At 46.2% G+C, this 13,933-nt stretch overlaps 2 long non-coding RNA genes across 6 annotated transcripts in view; one reads left to right on the forward strand and one right to left on the reverse strand.

Moving 5' to 3' along the window:
* Positions 1–252: 252 nt before the first annotated feature.
* Positions 253–1,546, reverse strand: LOC108530619 (uncharacterized). 4 transcript variants are annotated; one of them, XR_001885907.1, is made up of 3 exons: positions 1,476–1,546; positions 939–1,026; positions 253–573 (listed from the first exon to the last, which is right to left on the reverse strand). It is a non-coding gene; the product is annotated as an uncharacterized LOC108530619 (long non-coding RNA). The 4 variants fall into 4 exon arrangements; XR_001885906.1 differs by having other exon boundaries at positions 253–576; XR_001885905.1 differs by having other exon boundaries at positions 253–672.
* Positions 1,547–1,600: 54 nt separating this feature from the next.
* The window catches only part of LOC108530620 (uncharacterized), a 19,794-nt gene continuing 7,461 nt past the window's right edge, over positions 1,601–13,933 (forward strand). For both annotated transcript variants that reach the window (XR_001885909.1, XR_001885908.1), the window contains exons 1-2: positions 1,601–1,753; positions 13,380–13,696. This is a non-coding gene — a long non-coding RNA (uncharacterized LOC108530620). The remainder of the gene's footprint in view (positions 1,754–13,379; positions 13,697–13,933) is intronic.

A 13,933-nucleotide genomic window follows, 5' to 3' on the forward strand; every position in this document is an offset into this window, starting at 1 on the left:
ATTGTGAATAGTGCTGTAATGAATACATTATATAATATATAGAGTGCTGTAATGAATATAAGTATACATTATAATGATTAATATATACTTGATGAATACTATAATGATTTATTTGCCTTTGGGTAGATATCCAGTACTGAGATTGCAGGTTAAATGGTAGCCCTGTCATGATTTCTCTGAGGAATCTCCATACTGTTTTCCATAGAGGTTGAACTAATTCACATCCTCACCAACAATATATAAGTGTTCCCTTTTCTTCACATCCATGCCAACATATGTTATTTTTTTACTTTTTAGTGATAGCCAGTCTGACTGGTGTCGAATGATATCTCATTGAGGAAACCGGTATTTTCAATTTGCATTTCACTTCCCTGCTCCTTGTCCTGCTGTTCCAGATGGATCTCCTTGTTTCTTCGAGTTCATGTCCCAAGCGTCCAGGCTCGGGTGTGCATGTTAGGAAGCAGCGAGAAGGGCTCCACTTCTTCTCAGTGACCTTAAGTCCAGTTGCCAAGACCTCCTGGGACTCCACAAATGGGTCGATGATATAAGACATGCTTCCCTCTGCCCCCAGACCTACTGGAGAGGACAAAAATCCCCACCTGCTAACCAATTTGCAAGATCGAGTTTGCCGTCTGAAGCAGAGGTCAACGTCTTCAAAGCCGATACAGAAAGCTGGAACAGTGAGGCCATGCCCTGCACTGCCTCTCCTTCCCTCCCCAAACCCACATCCATTTTTCCTCACCCCTTGGTTTTATCAGGTAAGACCAACCACAGACACTGCTCAAGGAGGTCCCACAAAGCCTATGGGACATTCCCCACCATCCTATGGGTACAATTCACCTTGGAGCCATCTCTCTTCGAGGACTGGGCTTATTTCCCCCAAACGTGTTTCCACTCTGTATTCCAGCAGCCCTGATCTGTGCAAATGGTTTACTCACAGCCATCAAAGAAGCACCATCCTTTTGTTAGAGGAAGCACCTGGTGCCCATAGAACTGTGTGACTTCGTCCACTTGAGCTTCTCACCACTGTCAGGGTGAGAGGGTGCGGTGGCATTTCAGAAAAACATCAGGAAAGGGAGACTTGGAATCAGAGAATGGCAGTACAGAAAGGAACCAAAACATCACCTTCCCCAATTCTTTATGCCACACGTGGGGAAACTGAGGCACGGGGCAAAGAAGAAAGAAGCACTTGGGTTTACACATGGTAAACTCTCCTGCGGCCCATCCCTGCCTCACCACATGGCCCTGCCTTACAGTATATTCAGGCATGCGGGTCCATCCATGCTCCAGACACCCAGAGCAGGCCCCACCTGCAGAGGCACTCGCCGTCTCCCTCACAGCTGACCAGGCTCTACCACAGACCCTTGGCTGGGCCTAGATCAGAAACCTGGAGGCAAACAAGCTCCCAACTCCATAACACACACAGTCAGGGGGGCCTGCAATGCTTCCTCCCCATACCTGGCCCCTAAACTTACTCTTATTTCCACCTCTTACTGTGGCCCTGCGTGTCCTCTTTCCTAATTACCATCCTACTCCCTGCCACAGAGCCTTCTAGAACCCTGGTTCTATGACATCATGATGATGACGACGATGACAACGATAGTGGCAATCATTTATTAAGCACTGCCCTGGCCTAAGGCACCACATGGATCATTTCTTCCGGATTCCGACTTGCTTCTGCTTTGCCACATGGTAACACAATCCTATCATGGAAGCACCATCATTACCGCCATCATTTGGGGAAGCCCAAAAGGTGAAGTATCTCGCTCGATCTCACGCAGAAAAGCCAGGATTCAAGCCTGTGAGCTCTTCCACTTCAGTCTTCCTCGCCCAGCACCGTCCCAGAATAGTGTCCACAGGGTGGAGGGACAGGTCTCAGAACTCTCACATCCCCACGTCCTCCCCTCAACCACAGCCGTCTTTGCTCCCAGTCTTCAGACACCGGGTTTTCTTCCCAGAGACCTGCAGGAAAGTGACACTAGCCCCCTGCACCTTGCATCAGTCCCTCCTGGCAGCTCCTCCCTCCCACACAGCCCAGAACCCACACTGGTTCATAAGAACACACTGGTCTCAGCTGGGCACTCAGTTATTCTACATCTCTTCCTTGTCCTTAAACCTACAGAGATTGTACCCTGCTCGCCCCTCCTCCTCCCATGTGACTGAGAGCTAATGGTAAGAATTTCTCCACTGTGTAGCACTGCATGTGGGCCCCCATCTCCGCTGCGCCCTGGGTCCCTCCATCAGGGCTCTCCGCCTCTGTTTTCAGCTTCCTCTTTCATTCCTCCCAGTGCTCTTATGACCTCATCCTTCCACCTACAAATTTAGCAACATTCATGGAGACACCTTCCTGCCTGTCTAACCAACCACTGAAGACCAACCTTCCCTCCTTGCTCTTCCCTGTCACCCACGGTCTTCTCTCTCCTCCACTCTGTTCTCCCCATCACCACCAGCTAAAGCACTCCTACCATAAACCAACAAACTAACCACCTTTAACGTGATGAGCTCCTCCCTCTCACTCAGTCCATCATCAGTGACCTTCCCATAGGCAGATCTCATGGACACCCACTCCTCAGTCCTTGTGTGGCTGAACATAGCTGCTGTGTTCATCACCACTGAACACTCCTGTCATCTTGAAACTATCTACCCGCTTGGCCTCGGGTTTTCTTCCTTCCTCCATGACCACTCCAGCTCAGCTCCACCCATGACTTCCTCATTCTTGACCTTTCCCTGGTTGGTGGTGGTCCCCAGGCTTCCACCGACAATCTGCCCCGTTTCCCCCGCCATAGCTTTATCTGTCACTCCAGGTGCTAACCCCAGCTCTTCCCACAGATCTCAGGCTTAGCTCCAAACTGGCTGGACATCTCCAGTTGTCTTCAGCAAAAGAATATGCTCATGACAGTGGCCCACAATCTTGCTTCCCAGGGTGATTTGATAGTGTGGTTTCGGATTACAGCCTGGCTTCCTGGGGTGATCCATCACGAGAATAAAGTGTTGATAAAGCCAATGGGTACATTTCCAGGTCAGGGGGGTTGTGTTTCTCTCTGCAAATGAATGGGTAGTTTCCCCAGCACCTGAAGGCGGTGAGAGTTGGTCTCAGCTCTGATAACCCAGGCTCTGCCAAAGGTGTGACCTTGGGCTTTGGGGGAATGAACAGAGTCTGTGATACAGTGTGGTGGTGTCCATCTGTCCTTGCTCAAAGCCAATCTCTACCTGCACCTGTTCTGAACCCGAGCTCTGCATTAAGAGAGCAGTTGAGTGTTGATGTATGGACAGAGCCAGCCCCCAGCTCTTCTGGGCTCACTATTTGCAGGCAACTTATGGGAATGCTTGAGTCATAGGATCATTGCACCCCGGTGCACAGGGCAGGGTCCCCATCCATATTCATCCCGCTAGACATGAGGCAGCCCTTACAATGTGCAGTGTCACAACCTGGGGGAGTGGTGGTAGGCAGCCACCGGGAAGAAGCACCCTCTTCAAGCAGGTTTGATGTTGCTTCAACTCTCAAATCCTCCTCAAGGTTTAATGTTGCTTCAACTCTCAAAACTGCTGCCCATGGTTTACAAGGTCCTGAATGGGAAATGACACGCAGCACATGCCTCTTATGGCAGCACCTCCTGGATACTCCATCTGGACTTGAAAATGCAGAAGGAACAGTAGGAGGAAGTCTAACCAGGAAGCTGTCGTTCAGATGCCCCCTCTGTCACTCACTCGCTGCGTGACCTTGGGACAGTGACCAGTTCTTCTGAACCTCAGGAGGCTTACCTATTGGACATTTACCACAATCCCACCCTGCCTCCTCACCGATTTGACTCAAGGCTCTTCTGTGGTTACCCTCAGAGCTGTCATGAGTGAGCCCAGAGGATGACAGAGCCAGCAGGAGTGGTGTCTTCGCAATCCTCACGCTGGCCGTCCCGACGTGGTCCCCTCTGTTGCTCCCCGCTTCCATGGCCGTCTCCTTCTCATCCAACAGGCTTCAGCCCAGGAGTCACTGCCTCAGAGTGGACTTCCCGCCACTCACCCCAGTGTAGCCGCCAACTCGAGGCACTTTCTAAATGATGCCTCTGCTCTGTTTTTTGAAGAAATTCTCAGACTTACCTTCCAGGGAAACTGACCAAACCAAGGAGTGCTGACCCTAAGTCCCTCCTGGAGCCAAGATCAGGGAATTCCTAAACAAATCAGATGACGTGGCCTCTTCTTTGAGCCTCTCTCCAATGCTAGTTTTCTAGTTATCACCAACTAGAAGTTTTCAAATTTATGTATTGTACTGCTTGCTTGTTATCTGGTGATCTGCAAGGTATAGGTGTATCTTAGTCACTGAAGTAGAACCTGCCTGGCTCACAGGAGGTCCTCAATAGACATTGACTGAATAGCTAATGAGGGGATGATTGAGTGGACATCCCTGCCCGAGGCTGGGACACCCGGGCTTGATAGATCCTGGTTCCCAGGTCTCAATGCATCTGCCTCTTGTCGCCTCCTTTGCCAGTCACTTCCTCAATGATGGAAAGAGTCGAAGTTCTCCTGCTGGATGCATTTTCCCTGGATTTGGGGAACCCAAGACAGTGTCAAGCCTACAGTGAGCTCTGAGCGCCTTCAGGAGAGCCAGCCCTGGATACAGCCCCCAAGGTACCCCTGTGAATTTTCCCGTATAAAAAATGAGAAATCTGTAGCTGGGTGCAGTGACTCATGTCTGTAATCCCAGCACTTTGGGAGGCCGAGGTGGGTGGATCACTTGAGGTCACAAGTTCAAGACCAGCCTAGCAAACATGGCAAAACCCCATCTCTACTAAAAATACAAAAATTGGCCAGATACGGTGGCACATGCCTATAATCCCAGCTACTCAGGAGGCTGAGGCACAAGAATCGCTTGAACCCGGGAGGCAGAGATTGCAGTGAGCCGAGATCGCACCACTGCAGCCGCTACATTCCAGCCTGGGTGACAGAGCAAAACTCTGTCTCAAAAAAAGGAGGAATCTTCCATTGTAAACATGACCAGACCTTACCCATGAAAGAATTTCCTTTTGATGCCTTCTTAGAGCAGTGTGCTCAACCACCAAACAGAGCTGGGACTTCTGTCCTTCCGAAGCCACTCCTGTAGAGCGGAGACAGGCACCCATCTCTGCATAAGCCCTTCTTTCTCTGTAGTATTTTCCCAAAACAGGTGAGGAAACAGGGATCTGTCCTGTTATTTGACCTGTGCAATGACTCCTATCCGTGTCTGGTATCATCACTCCCATCTCCGAACATTCCACAGCAGTGACTGATGCCCAGACCTCCGGCTAGATGGGAGCCCTGACTGTCTGTTCTCTGTGCACTTGGTCAGCCGCTCTTCACTTGGATTGCAGCCTCTTGAGGAACTAAGCTTGCAACACCTCATATCAAGTAGACCATTAAGCCACCTTGTTTGGCTGAAATATAAGTTCATTCTGCAATTTGGCCATCGGGGGAGGGTAAGAAAGAAGACAGGCAGAAAAACAGATGAAATGGAAGGGAAAAGACACACACCCAGGAGCAGAGAAAAGACACAAGAAAAAGAAAACAAAAAAAAAAAAACTAGTTTAAGGGAGAGGGGAAAATGAATCATATATAGAAGCAAAAGAATATTAAAGGGAGAAATTCTCTAAGATCTTTCAAAAACAAACGGCTGTCTATAAAGGAGTGACAGGACATGAGGTGAGGATTATATGGTGCTGTCCAGTTGGCACAAAGGGTGCAAAGTCTTAACATCCCCCTGCCACCTGCACCTCCCGCTGCCCCATGCTATGAGCTGCAAGAGGCTCCATTCCAGCTCAAACAATGCTGCAAGCTCAAAAGTAGAAAACTTGTCCTCAGATGCAACAACAGTTGTCAGAGCAATGTTACCCTGGGTTGTGAAGAACCCAGTTCTGCATGGAAGAAACCTGGACTGCCCCAGTCCCTGGCCAAAGGTTTGCCAAGCACCGTCAGAAGACCTGCAATTGTCAGGGAAAGTGAACTTGGTCCCCCGCCCCCCAAATCCCTGCCTGTTCTCATTGCTTCATAGTCCAGTGCAGTCCCCCACCCAGACCCAGGCCTCCCAGTGAGGTAAAGTCACTCGAGGGAGCCTCAACCCTGATCGGTGGGCACAGGCCCTGTCTGACTTGCCCACTCATATCACTCAGAAATCTGAGGAGGCGGTACTTGAGGGGCAGTAGAATGAGGCTCCAAGAAGTCACTGTCATCTCCATGGGCCACGCCAGAGTTCAAGACCAGATCATCGCTCCCATGGCCAAGGGATCTCTGGAAGGTCCCCTTTGCCACCAAGAGCCTGCCCTTTTCTGCATGTTTTGAAAGGAGTTTTCCTAAACACAGCCTCCTCCATCAGGAAGTTTGAATGTATAAACAGCGACTCTTATTCAGAAAAGCAGCGACGAGCAGTTTTATATAAAAGTTACATCTCCATTTAAGAAAGAATATATAATTCCACATTCCACTGTCCCTCGAACTTTATTCCCGTTTATGTAGATCTTAATACAGTTATATAGTCGCGGGGCTAACGTCCCCTCCGGATGGTAATGAGGTCCTCTCGAACCCGTTAGCTGCTATAAAGTATGCAGAAGTTAAATGCACAGATGGAAAAAAATTTGTCTCAATTTTATACTTCTGCAAAATGGTAATTTTGTACTTAAAATGTACAAGATGGATGTTCAGAAATATAGGCTGATAGCCTAAATTATATTTGGTCATAATTTATGTAGTACAGTCCCAAAGAGATACAAAAGGCAGAGCATAATTTATCTGCTGGAATCAGCGATAGCTTTGCTAAAACTCCCATTTATTCCATCCCCCATAGTTTTAAGCAGGCTTCGTCCTCAGGGCTCACTCTATTTAAGTTTTCCGTACTGCTGTTTGATCACATATTGTACTCTATAATTTGCCTATCATCTGAAGCAAATTTAGGTCTCAGAAGTTATGATCTCTACATAGCAACCACTTTATTTGGTAAATGCAAAATATTTATAGCAATATGAAAACCAGATGAAAATAAAATTCCTATAATCATTGGAACATACACACTTTATCATTGGGGCTCGTAAGACCATTAGAGTAAGACTAGTATGTTGCCTAATACAATTACCTTTGGACGCTCACTTGAATTTGCTGATGCTTGGGAACCAGAAAAACTTTTTCTCCAGCATCCCTTCCATCTTGCCAATGGTGGAAAAAAAAAAAAAAAAAAAAAACATCTGGGCACAGGCTCCAGAGAGAATTGCCCCAGAGGAAATGAGTTGAAAAGCGAGAGTCAGATGAGTCATCACTGTGCCTCAGATGTGGAAAGGAATTTCCAAGTAAAAACACACTGCTTCGCAACGGCACTGCCCTGGATGGGTTCACCCCTTACCTTCCAGGGAAACTGACCAAACGAAGGAATGCCGACCCTAAGTCCCTCCTGGAGACAAAATCAGTGAATTCTTACACGAATCAGATGACGTGGCCTCTTCTTTGAGCCTCTCTCCAATGCTAGTCTTCTCACACGTCTAACTTCTTTGTATATACGTGTGTGCTTCCAAAATTGTTACTTGGAGATGTTCAGGCTGGAACCTACAACATAACACAGTCCATCAACAGCTCCTTCGAAAAGCAATGAGCTCTTCAAAACAGAGTGGAGAGAGAAAACAGGGAAGGGCCAGGCCCCAAACGGAAATGTGCACTTGAAAACCCAAGGGAATAACGTTACTATGCACATTCACATACACTTGTTGAGTGTCTGTTCTCTGCAAGCACTGTCTAGGGCAGAATGCTATTAGGACAGAATGCTGTTCAAATATGTGTTCAGGTGACTTCCACTTATGCATAGGACCCTGCCCTAGGTTCTCTCCAGTCCTCAAAAAAAAGAAACCTGCACAGTAGGGCTTACACATTACCAGTATTCAAAGGAGGAAAGTGACCAGGAGCAGTGGCTCACACGTGCAATTCCAACACTTTGGAAAGCCAAGGCAGGTGGATCACCTGAGGTCAGGAGTTCGAGACCAGCCTGGCCGACATGGTGAAACTCTGTCTCTACTAAAAATACAAAAATTAGCCAGGCATCATGGCACATGCCTGTAATCCCAGCTACTGGAGAGGTTGAGGCAGGAGGATAGCTTGAACCCGGGAGGCTGAGGTTGCAGTGAGCTGAGATCACACCGCTACACTCCAGCCTGAGCAACAGAGGGAGACCTCATCTCAAAAAAAAAAAAAAACAACAACAACAAAGGAGGAAACTGAGGCTGGGAGAGGTCAGTGGTAGAGGAAAGAGTGACACCCAGGACTGATACCATTCAAGCCAGCAGTGTCTGACACCAAACAAGCCCCCTGTTGTACTTTTCTGTATGCCAACACAGAACGCCAAGCTTCCCGAGGTGCCTATGCTGGGATATTGCTTCTCTATCCTCAGACCTCTCTCCGCCCACCTCACCCCCTTCCATCCAGCCCTCAAGGTTGCCTTCAGCTGAGTGAAGATGAAATAAAACCCCAGCTGCATCTCTCTGATAAAAACTTCAACTGAAGCCTCATATATTTTGTAGATACTAAAGATCTCATGGCTTTTTGAAGACGAGTGTTGTATTAATCATTGTGGTTGCTCAGATTATTTCCTCGTTTTTAACATTGCTCAAGCCCTCTACCACAGAGCCACCATTTCTGTATCCAGGGTAGTGAGACCCTCAGAGACATCCTAGATTCCTCTGGACAGCCACTTTCTCCTTCCTCGCAACTTACCTCCAGCTCCAGCTCCCTAAGTCTAAGGGAATCTCCCCATTTTTAACTTTTTTACCCAAAACATGCTTAAGCAGAAATCACCTGAACGCATATTTGAATAGCATTCTATTCTAATCCAAATATTATTCTACAAGGTCCATTTTAAAGTCTGTTTTTTCATATATCACACTGGAGGGAGAGAGAGAGAGAGAGAATATAACTCAAACTGAATCTGTAAAAAAAAAAATTCGTAGGGCAAAGGAAATATCTTGGTCTAATTTATCTCCTGATTCTATAATTATTTCAAAGCCAAATACAGGTTCCTAAAGTATCAGAATGGAAAGGAGCCCTAATGCACCAGAACGGCTCATTTCACAATTGGGGAAACTGAGGCTCATAAGAGAAGTCATACATACACCAGTAAGGAGAACAGTTAGGTGTCTATTTGCGTCTTGCTTGGTAATATGTGAACAAAGTGTCTGTTCTCAAAAGGCAGTAGCTATTGCAATCAGTTGGGAACTCAAGAATAGCTGACATATGGGACCTTCCATGACTTGTCGCCAGCCCCCTTCTAGCCTGTGGACAGGGAGATAGGTTTCATTTGCCTGTTGTCTGCTCATCAGCACTCCTCCCCATGCAGGGGTAGAGGAAGCAAGAGGGTATGTTGACTTTTATCAGGAGCCTGCACACTGGGCATTTAGTTTGAGCTTTCTCCCTCTACCTTCAGGCAATTGTATGCATGGCTCCAATGTGCAGGTGAGGCTCAGTCAAGGGCACTCATTTTCCTAAGGACACACACAACAGAGCCCAATAATTGATAATACTACTGTAGAGGTTACTTCAGAGGAAGGAACTATTAACGTTACCTTGGGGAGTAGGAAACAACATTCTAGTTGAATCTTCTAGGACGGGATGGTATCTGCATGCAGAGGACAATTTGTGGGCAGAGGTGCTAAGGTCCCAGTAAATATTTAGGATGATATTTGCGCACAGAGGACAATTTGTGTGCAGAGCTCCTAAGACCCCAGTAAATATTTGCTCCATGTTCACAGTCCAGGGAGGGAGAAAATGTGCAAAGGCCCCGAAGAGAGAAGCTTTAAAACCCCACAGGAAGCTCTTTCCAAGTATTTTGCAAAGGGGATGGTTGCTCATCCCCTTCTCAGGAAATCATTCAACCTAGCCCGGCCTGCCAGCCACCCTGCAGCCAGGAGCTCTGATGTGTGCTATTATATAGAGTACAGGAATGTGAAAGGCACCACATAAAATCAAATTCTCTTCTATTTTAAGTTGAGTGGTGCACCAGTTCAGCTTTAAAACCTAATTTCTTAAAAGTTTCAAAGGGGAAAAAAATGTTCCTTTGCAATTGGAATCGAGTCCACATAAATTAGCAGGCAAGCTCTCCGTATCCATCTTTCCGAACTTTCCTGGATTGTTCATTTTAATCAAGCGGCCCACATTCTTGACTTTTCATCCTTCACTGCCCAGAATGATGCACTGCGGCTACTGATGACACGCAAATGTTAATTTTGTTCAAGTTCAAACATCATCCAAAAAGGGCCTATTTTAAAGACTGCTTTGCAAACACCAGCTGAAAATGAGGAAGAACAGAATCAAACACCGCCAAGAAATTCAGAGGAGGAAAAGCCGTGGTCTTACGGAAACTCACAAGTTTTTTTGTCTCTAGATCCTCAACCTCTCCAAGGCCGAGAGTAGAATCCTTGATGTATAGAGCTGGAAGGGAAATCAGATTTCACCCCAGCCCTGCCCAAGGTCATTCAGTGTGGTAGGGAAGGGACGAGATAATTCAACTCTCCCCCTGGGTAAAGGAGCCTTCATAAAATGTGAAACCAGTGAAACCATGCATTTCAAGTCTTTCTGTCATTTAGTAGGTTTCGGGAACAGCAGGATACATCACATACACACACACACACACACACACACACACACAGGCATAAAACAGGCTTATTTTAGAACTCTGGCTCACCCCTTAACCAACTACCCTTCCCTCTATCCCATCTCCTCCAGTACAGGATGTCACTCTTGCCCAGTGAGGGCACAAGAGTGACAGTTGTTCAAAGGTGCGTCAATAGAAATTGTGTACTTAAGTAAGGAGAAATCAGCCAAGTTCCTATTTCTTCATAGCTGAAATTGTCTGAGACTTGGCACCTGGTTGTTTGCCTTTGCACCCAATGAAGCTGCACGAGAAAAGGACATCATCTATATGAGTCACTACCGCATCCCCCTGGAGCCTAAAACAGGGCCTTGGTGCCTCGTGAGCACGCAATGAATATTTCTGAACAAATGAAGAAATGAAATCACTCTGGTCTATTTTTCACCAGGATCCTTCAAAGCAGGACAATACTATGGAAGGTCTCAGCATAGAGGTTAGAGGTCTGAGGGTCCCTAAGACATTGAGCGCCATCTCACAGCAACATGGCCCTAGAGAATAAATCCATCTCAAAGCTGTGGTCCCAGGGATCTCAATGGTCTTGCCTCTAGAACAACAGCCAAGTGTAAACAAGCCATCAGCAGTGACAAGGACCAGTTTCCATGGCCCATCGGACTAAACTGTTCACAGTGGCAGCCCATCTTCTGAAAGAACAGAAGAGACACTTCCACTGCAACGTCAAGAAAAAAATGACTGTCGCTATTCCCTGAGCGATAACAGCCGCTCTTGAAAAGCAGGACATGTTTCATTTGGCTTATAATAATTGTGTACTGTCTTTTAACCCTCAAAGTGTTAAGTATTGTCATATCCTCTGGGGATGAAAAGATCTGGGGTTAACAACTTTCTCTTTTAAAAATTCATAAAGGTGCAAATAAACAGCATTGCATCCAGTGGCTATGCATTGCAAGAAGCCAAGGGAGAAAGAGGAAAAAAAAAGACGACAACAACATTACCCCCCACAGGATACTTGGCAATTAACTGCAGCTATGTCAGCAATTTTTTGAAAAATTTCCTAAACATGGAGAAGACTCATCCTCACCATATGAAAAACAAAGCTACTGCAGTGACTCTCCCATGCATTACAATGTGTGTGTCTTACTTCTTAACCAAGCCGCTAATCACGCAAATTATTGCAACTAATTACATTTGAAGGTCTAATTAATTCTTTCAGTACCACATCATTTAGTACGCATTCACAACACAGCACCTGTTTTGAAAATCCTTGCAGTTAATTTGTTTATAAACAAACACTATTTGCATAAAATGTTTAATGAATGGTTTAACAGTTAGTACAATACTCCAGTTTTGTCTTCGTAGATCTGAGGTCATCAAAGGCCACGATAAATTAATTTTAAACTATACAAATTAATTTAAATAGAATGTGTGAATTTCTCATTAATAAAGAAAACATTTTCAACATGTTAATTAATATCTCTGTAACAGGCTAATTACTTCCTGCACAACAAGTACATCTTACAAGCAAACCTGAAAGATTTGGGGGGCAAAGGGGTGGGGACTATTTTAAAGCTGCAAAACAAAAAGTGCAATTCAGAAAAAGCACACGCAGCCCGATTATACTGGAGAATTCACCACTTAGGACAGGCAAACCAAGAAAAGAAGCTATTGCCTTATTTACAAATACAACACATTTTAGTCATCAAGAATGGGACGGTTGAAAAATGTTTCTATCACAGGTGCAGTTACGCTGCAAAGATGGTTAGATGATGTCTGCCTTCTGGTAGAAAGACACAATTAATGAAAATATTAGTTCTCAGAGTGAAGATCTCTCGTTTGAATGTAGGGCATATTAGCTGTGCTTGTAACCCAATGGTAAATACGGATTTCATTAAACAAATCTGCATCTTCACACCAGTGTCTGAGGCTCAGCCATCATCATTCTCCCTGTGGCAAACCATGGAAAGACACTTCATGTGGAAACTAAAGAGGAACAACATTGTAGCCCAACATCAAGCACAGCCGTTGCAAAAGCCGTCACTGAGATATGTTCACCCTTAAGTTTGTTTCTGATTTGCAAGCATTTTCACATTTGATAAGCACCTGTTGTAAATTTACATCCACGCAGGAAGTATTCTTATGCTAGGGAGCTGAGAATTGTAAAGCATGTTTATACTCTTACCCTTGTGTGGTGTTGCCCCTTAATGCACAGGCTGATAAAATGACTAGCTACACAGGACCCAGAGGGATGTGCCGCTCCACCTGGTTCCCACCGCATCTGCCCCCAAGGAGCCACTAGTCCCTTCCTCCTGGAGCAGGTTTTGTCAGCACTGATCAACAAGCACTTGGTTTTTGTTTTAAGTTTTGTTAATTTGGAGAGGACGTGGAGAGAGACGGGAGCAAGGTGAGGGGAGAGAGAGAGAGTGTGTGTGTTCAGGGTGTGGGGGTAGAATGACAGAAAGACAAAAGGAAGCACAAATACAGACTTCCCAACACTTCTCTGGGACCTGCCAATGTATTTCCAAGAAAACAATAGAAAAATAGTAGGAGTTCCATCCTGATAGCACCAGGGGAAAAGAAGAATTTGCCCAACCTCTGATGGGACCCAGATTTCCAGGGTGGTGCTGCTACTCGTTAGAAAACACTTGGCCACCTGGCGCCTTGGTCCTGATATTTCCTTGGAGGTGTGTATAGAATAAGATTATCCCAAGCACCCTGCCCCCAAACTACCCCAGTGAACCCAGTACGGTGTGAAAATCCGTTTGCTTTACTCTTTTGCCAGATAAACGCCAGCCAGCATCCCTGTCTCTGGGGCCCTGGAAAGGCCTTCAACACACCTGGCCTCACTGCCCTGTGGCTTCAACAAAGAGGCTGAGCATCTCCTATAAACCTCGAGGTCCATGGATGACATAGCGGAGTGATGGATTTCAGAAAAGGCAGGTGCTTCCCACTCTTTAATTTTTTTTTTTTTATTCTTTCCAAGTTTCCTATCAACAGCCCTGCAGTAAAAATTCAGGGCTTCAGAGACAAACATTTCATGAGTACAGACTGTGATGAGGAAAAGCAAGCCATTCCCTCTCTATCTATCAGGACCCAGAGGTAAGCTGCTGCTTTGCTCTTAAAATGAAAAAAAAAAAAAAAGTGATAACGGTTGCTACAGGACTCAGGACTACAGGCCATTTCCATGTTGACTTCTTTTGGAAAAGATACCCAGGACAGCCATGTGAGGAGTTACTCCAGGTTTCGGCCCATAGCCAGCTAGGAGAAATGAGGTTCAAGGGGCAGAGGGTGAACTCCTCAGCAGAGACAGAACAGGGCAGGAGGAGGGCAGGAGGT

Source organism: Rhinopithecus bieti, unplaced genomic scaffold, assembly GCF_001698545.2.
Source record: "Rhinopithecus bieti isolate Rb0 unplaced genomic scaffold, ASM169854v2 scaffold_7509, whole genome shotgun sequence".
NCBI lineage: Eukaryota > Metazoa > Chordata > Mammalia > Primates > Cercopithecidae > Rhinopithecus > Rhinopithecus bieti.